Source organism: Callospermophilus lateralis, chromosome 14 (assembly GCF_048772815.1).
Source record: "Callospermophilus lateralis isolate mCalLat2 chromosome 14, mCalLat2.hap1, whole genome shotgun sequence".
In the NCBI taxonomy this organism is placed as follows: Eukaryota; Metazoa; Chordata; class Mammalia; order Rodentia; family Sciuridae; genus Callospermophilus; species Callospermophilus lateralis.
This window is the reverse complement of record NC_135318.1, coordinates 108,535,071-108,542,197: the sequence shown is the minus strand read 5'-3', so window position 1 is coordinate 108,542,197 and position 7,127 is coordinate 108,535,071. Positions and strand designations below refer to the sequence as shown.

General features: G+C 37.4%; 1 pseudogene; it reads right to left on the bottom strand.

Moving 5' to 3' along the window:
- Window positions 1-797: 797 nt before the first annotated feature.
- Window positions 798-2,784, bottom strand: LOC143380090 (MAP/microtubule affinity-regulating kinase 3-like; annotated as a pseudogene).
- Between the last annotated feature and the right edge of the window lie 4,343 nt (window positions 2,785-7,127).

Here is a 7,127-nt window from a genome sequence, read left to right as displayed (position 1 = left end):
CTGTTCAAACAGAGGTTCTGTTTCAGCCATGGAGTTCTTCACTTTTTGACCATGTAGTTTGGATGCCAGATGTGGGAGTTAGAAGTTTATCAAAGCAAGCTGGTAATAAAAATCAGTTGCTTATATTTATGACCTTGGTTTTGCTTGCTTTGCACAAACTTTCTCACAAAAACCCTTTTCTTCATCACACTGAAATGGCTTGTGGTCATTGCATTTCACAGTGTAATAGCCTGTTTGGATCCCATCTGCTGCCACCTGCAGGGTGGTTAATTGAGAAAACCAGATGAGGGGCCATGGAGGATGAGAAAGGACAGAAACCCAAGGGGAGAAAAAGATGGAACTGGATGTGTATTACACTCTGGTAGAATGAAATGACTACGAGCCAGCTCAATATGTTTGTTATATATAAGTTTTATCATTAAAATGTTTTTTGTGAGAAAATTTGTGCACAGCAAGCAAAACCAAGGTCATATGTATGACCAGTCCAATTATGATTAGCAGCTTGTGCCCATAATGTTCCACTACTGAGCCCTGCCATCTGAACCTCAAGTTCAAGAACTGAATAGTGCCTTGGTTGGCACAGAATTTCCTTTGGAACATGTCTTCACCCAAGTACTGGGCAGACTTGACCAGCACCTTGTATCAAGTATTCCCATGAGGGGCTTCACTTCCCAGGACAACAAAGAACCATAATTTAATCACTGCTCCCAATAATTGCCTAAATGTTATTTTATATGTCCATCTGTGTTGAGGAAACCACTTCAAGTTGCTGCTTACTTTACATCATAATGGCTGGGTTACAGTTTTAGCTCACTGGAAATTTTAGAAACAATGTTTCTGAATGCCATGAATTTCTCTGATATCAGCTTGAACCGGACCCGTTCAGAGACAGTCTTGGAAGTTTTCATACCTCCATCTCTCGCTGAAGCACTTTCTCGGTGTACCCATCTCCATGGATGCAGAAGAGCAGAAAGGGCGTCTTGTGCATGTACTGGCAGTTGTTGGCATCTAGCACCTTGTGGATTTCCCTCATGACGTCACTAGGATCCATGGCACTAGTGAGTTTCATGCTCCAGGTAAAGTGCAGGGAGCAAAATTTTGCTTGTTGGTTCTCCTTTCTCTGCTCATCAGAGACATGACAACTTGAACTCTTATATCTCAGGGTCTTCTCAGAGTTGGAGGTTTTCTTGTAAATTTTGATGTTGATTTAGTAAAAACATTAGTGGTGCCTTTTCTTTGAGTCTGGGACAATGGTTCAGCTTGATGGAAGCAGCTGGGTGAGGCAAGATGACCTTCATGTGTTGCAGGTTGGGATTCCTGGGGCTGACAGCAGAACATTCTATGAAGGGCAGTGCCTCTCGGGAAGCAGATGTAGCCCCAGGTGGAGGTACTTCACCTGGGTTGAAGTCACTGGAGGGCTCTGAGCAGGGAAGGTGCTGTTGTTCTGACCATTCCGGCTCACTGAACATCTGTCTACTTTGGTTGTTTTTTGGCAAATGTACTTACTCCACAGTGTTGTCCCTCCAGATGGTGTCCTGCTCTTGTAGGCAGCAGGCATTTTCTTGAATTCAGGAGTCTCCAGCTCCTTGGGGCTGGTGGTAATCCCCAGGTATGGGCCTGGCTGGAGAAATTCCCTTTTCTCCCACAACACTGCCACCAGATTTCTTGGAGGCCATTTGATGTTCTCTAAGGTGACTTATCGGCTGTGCTGGTCAGATATGGCCCAATTCCAGCATGGTCCAGGTACTGTGTCTGCTTCTGACTTGAAACGCTTCACTTCACTTTGTGGTGAGGAGGCTGGCTGGTGCTCTTTCTGAGAACCCTGCTTGGCTGAAGCTTAGCAAACCCAGATGATTCTGTGGGAGATGGCCACCTCTGGAGCAACAAAGGGTTGGAGTACATCATGGTCTCTGTTGATCCATCTGTCTCCCATAATTTTGGCCAGAGTGATTTGTTTAGTTGGATTGAGCACAAGGAAGCATTTCGGCAGATTTTCACATTATGTTGACATGTACAAAGGGATTCAGTATCAAACTTGTAACACTCTGTCTCTAACTTCTTTCAGATTTTCCCCAAGAAAAGGATGCGACCGGTGACTAGGGTGTACAAAACCACGCCAAAACTCCACACATCGACTTCTGGACCATTGTACTTTATGTATTGGAAGAGTTCTGGGGCTGCGTAGGGAGGACTGCCACAAAACGTGTGTTGTTTACACCCAAATGTTAACTCATTGCTGAGTCCAAAATCCATAGCTTGATGTTCATCTGTGCTTCTAATAACAGATTCTCCACCTTCAGGTCTTGGTGGGCTACCTGCTTTTAGTGACAATACTGGACTGCACACACAATCTGCTGGAATTTAGTTCTTGCCTCCTCTTCTTACAGTCTTCCTTTCTCGGACAGATAGTTCAAAATTTCACCTCCACTGGCATACGCCAGTACAAACAGAGTGCTTTTTGGTGTCAATAACTTCAACGAGCTTCACAATGTGTGGATGATTTAACATCTTTAGGATTCTGACCTCTCTGTATAGCTTTTGTAGAACTTCTGGCTTTAGGTGTCTTTTGTCAATGATCTTTATTGCCACTTGTTTTCCTATAAGGATGTGATGGGCCAGCTTGACTTTTATGAAGGTCCCCTTGCCAATAGTTTTCACCACTCTGTAATTTCCAATGCGAGGCTGCTCACCTGTAGAGGAAGCTGTGGCTTTTCTACACTGTGCTCCAGAGTGTCTGGTGGGGGAGGTGTCTTCTGACTGTCTATCTCCATGCAAGTTGTGCATAGTTTGACCCAAGTTCTTTCTCATTGAATATCTTCAATGATATGGATATCAATACAGTGGGTCTGGGTAACACTGACATGTTTAGGATAGGTGAGGGCTAGGCAAAGGAAGGGGAAACAAGGAAAGAGTTGGAGATAGGTTGGGGAAAGAATGCTATCAAAAATAGACACAAATGCCTTTTATAACCAAAGATAGTGCCCAGTTCAAATAATTACTCTGGGTAAATTGAATACCAAAAGGCAAATGAGAAGTGGTTCTGGGTCCACTCATTTCTAGGATTCTCAGTCAATGCAGTCATAAAGGTACTGACTGCTTAAGGAGTGGTCATAGGCACCCTAAGTGGATCAAGGACACAGACAGTTACTCTGTCTATGGAACTTGACAGTTTGTAGGTCAAGACCTGATGAAAATAAAAACTATTTTTTTCCAGGAATATGCAGCTGGACATAAAAACACTTTACCAATCAATTTGGATGGTGAAGTTCATTGGTGGAAGCACTGGGGTTGTAAGAGTGGTCCACTTTACCTTTTGAATATAACCTTGGTTGCCTTTTTTAAAAGGGAAATGTTTTCCTTTCCCACTTCTCTCTACCTCCCACCTTAACCTGGATACAGGGAACAAGATTACCTTGAGTTATCTGTTCTCCACAGGAAGGAGAAGACACCAGAAGAACTAGGAAATGATGATCTCCCAAATAAACTAGTTAATCATAACACACCATCAGGATGCACCTGGGACCCCCTGTCAGGGCACACCAGGAATGGAGCCTTTGAAAAGCTTCCTTAAAAACACTGTCTTTTTCCTTGTGGGCAGAATCAAAGCTTCTGGCAAAGGAGTCCCTTGTGTTTCCCCTTTGCTGGCAAAGCAACAAACCTCCTCTACCTTTATCTCAAAACCTTCTCCTCATTATTGTATTGCCATCAGGGACAATGCCCAAGGTTTTTGATAACAGGTCAGGGACCCAGGCTCTAGTGTATTGCTCTTCTGCTTTTTTTTTCTAGTGTCTTTCAACAGTCTTCAAAACTTCTTTTTTCAATAATTGTAGATTTAGGGGCCACACTATGCAAATACTAATTTCACCTCTCTTCTTTATAAAAGTTGTCTTGCATTTCTGCCAAATACCTGTATCTTTAAAAGATATTATTAATTTACTTCAGGTATTAAACATGTTGGCTTTTTAATATCAGTAAAGAAACAAAATGTGTCACACATGTGGCCATTTAAGACTTACTAGTCATTCTCAAAATAAACCCTGATGAAATTACAAGTGCAGTTGCACTCCATCTTCTAAAATTTTACATCTTACCCTATGGTATGATTTTTGGAAATTAAGTGATTTTTGAACAAATACAAAATATTCAAAAATGTGCCTGGCATATGGTTTGCACTCATTAAATACTTGTGGAATAAATGGTTTACCATTGCTTTGTATTCTTAATTACCAGAAGAGTGTGTGTGTGTGTATATATATGGGCACATGCACATTGGTGCAGCATTTCCTTGTTAATAGCAGTCTTGTTGTCCACATTGAATGCTTTCACACATTATATTCTAAAAGTGCTATATACATCTGGTGTCAATGTAACAGTGGTTCACCTTTTGCTTTGAATGGAGCTCTTGCTGCTCTGCCCCTGTAACTAATTTTTAAAATAGATATGTGTTTTTCTCTTCTTCTCTCACTGCTCCTCCCTTATTTCAGGGGGAACAAGATTACCTTTTTCCCCATTTCAGGCAGATTTATCTTTTCTACAGTTCACACACACCAAAGGAATCCAGAGTTTGGGGATGGTACCAGAAGATCTCAGAAATGACTCTCTCCCAAATTAACAAGTGAATTCCAACTTCAGACAGAGAACATGTAGAATGTAGCCTTTGAATTACCTCTTCATTAGCCCTGTGTTCTTGCTGATAGGCAGAATTACACACAGCCTTTGGGACAGAAGTCTCCTGTGTTTCTCCTTTGTTAGCAAAGCAATGAGCCTTCTTTTTCTTTTTTTCTCAAAATTGTGTCCTCCTTATTGGATTGGCATCAAGGACAAGGACTGAGCTTTCAGCAATACCAAGATCAATATCAGATTTGTACAATAACTATTAAATATTCTCCCCCATTAAGTGGCTGTACTGTGAATAATTTTACCTTTTCTCAGTGATTCATGTTCATCTTAACAGCATCAATAAATGTTAATTGTTTAATGTCATTATAAGATTTTAAGTCTTAAGAACCTTCCCTCAGGGGCTTTCATATGGATCTGACAGATTGTTTTCTTTTTATTTTTTGTTTTATTGATATTAAACGACCACTGAAAAACTTGAATTATTTTGTCTGAATTTTATGATGTTACCAGATAATTTAATATTCAAACTGAAACATTTTGAGCATGGAAAAAAAAGGGCACAAGAAATGTTCAATAATAAAATTATACATTTTTGTAATATTTTACATGAGCTGATAATTAGTTTTATTTTCTCGGTTTATCTATATAAATGGTACTGTTAAAAACTTATGATTCTACTAAACCAATAGTTCCATTTAAAATAAGTAATGGTTTTATTTACTATAATGGTTCTAGTCAAAAACTCATTTTAAAAAAACATTTTATAAAAATCAAAATACCACAAATCTGTACATATCAATGTGTCCTTATATTGGTTATAAACTATTTGAGGCAGAATGATAGTCCTTTGCATACACCCAAGTTCTTTAATCAGATTCTTAACTTCATGTGTTCCCTAATGTCATGTCATAAGTATGTTTCTGAACAATATATTTTTAAACCATGATCTCTTTTAAATATTTTTATACATTTTCCACAATCTTGATCATCGTTAAATTATATAATTAATATTTGCTTATATTGAAATTCTCAGTTGACTCTTTTCCATATACTATAATATTTTTAATCAAAGAAGCAATGTCTCTACAACTACTGATGTATCTGTTAAAATCAGTGAAAATTATTATAAATAAAGAATATTTTAAAATCAAATTTTTACTTAAGATTGTGTAAATATTTTAGCCAAGTATTTTATAGGTTTCTCTTCTGTTCAAAGTGCCTCTCTTCATCAATTTTTTTTTACCATGCAAAATGTATTAATATGTTATTTCTTTTTGTTTCTTCTTAAACTAGTGCCAAAGTTAGATGTTATGAAACTAGAATCTTCCTTTGTTTCATTTCAGAAAGGCTACTATGAGTTGATTGTATGTTCTTTCCAAACTCATATTGAAATTTAATGTGATTGTAATAGTATTAAGAGGTAAGTTTATTCAGATGATGCAGCTGTGCTCTCATAAATGGATTAAATGGATTATGCTGTTATAATGGGAGTAGGATTTCATAACAGAGAAAGTTAGTGCCCTCTTACTTTTCCACCCTCTGCCATGGGATGGCCTAGCAAGAAAGCTCTCACCCAATGCTATCCTCTGGATCTTGGACTCCCAGCCTCCAGAACTGTAAAATATAAATTTCAGTTCTTTATAGATTATCCAGTGTGTGGTATGCTACTATCACAGTACACAATAAAAAAGGCCAGAGCACAGAATCTGTGACTTTCTAATTAAAACTAAATGTTCATCAAGTTTTTTCACAATCAAGGTTCCAAACAACAATTTCAGAATTTTCAAATTAAGACTAGAAAGCCTATGCACACAATATTCATTTGTTGAATTTGTCCCTTGACTTTTGTACGTAGAGATTCTGTTTGTAAACTTAGTGCTCAATAATAAAAATTTGCTAAAAATATTCAAAAGGTGATCTTTTTAATCATTCAACTTATTGAATATATTAGTTAAAGATTTCTAACTTAAAAGCATTAGAAAAATTTCCTCTTACAACAAATAGCTACAAGATTTCTTTCTCCAGTCTATTTTGTGTGCATATTTCTATATTGTGTTTTTGTGTATACCTATGTAAATAAATTATATTTAACCTAAATGAGATTCCTCATAAATGTGGTTTTTTAAAGGAGAAATCTGATTAATTTAAAAAGTAGAATTGCTAAGGCATCAACTGCTAAATATAAAATCAAGTATCCTAACTTTTTAAATTCCATAAGGTAATATATTACAAATTATGTATGTTTTTATAATTTGGTAAATGCAAAAAGGTTTAAGACTTATTTGTTTCTGGGTTTTCACTAAAACAAGGTTGCTAAGAGTTAATATTCTATCAAGTGTTATTTATATTCACAGAGTATAAAAAGTTTCAGTTGGATTTCAATTAAAGTACTATAAAATATAAAATATTGTATCTTATTAAAGTGGACTAAGTTGTCTAAATTCAGAAATTTCAAAAGGGTTGTTTTAGAGTGTGAATTAGGAAAAGGACCAAGAGCTGGGAAAGAG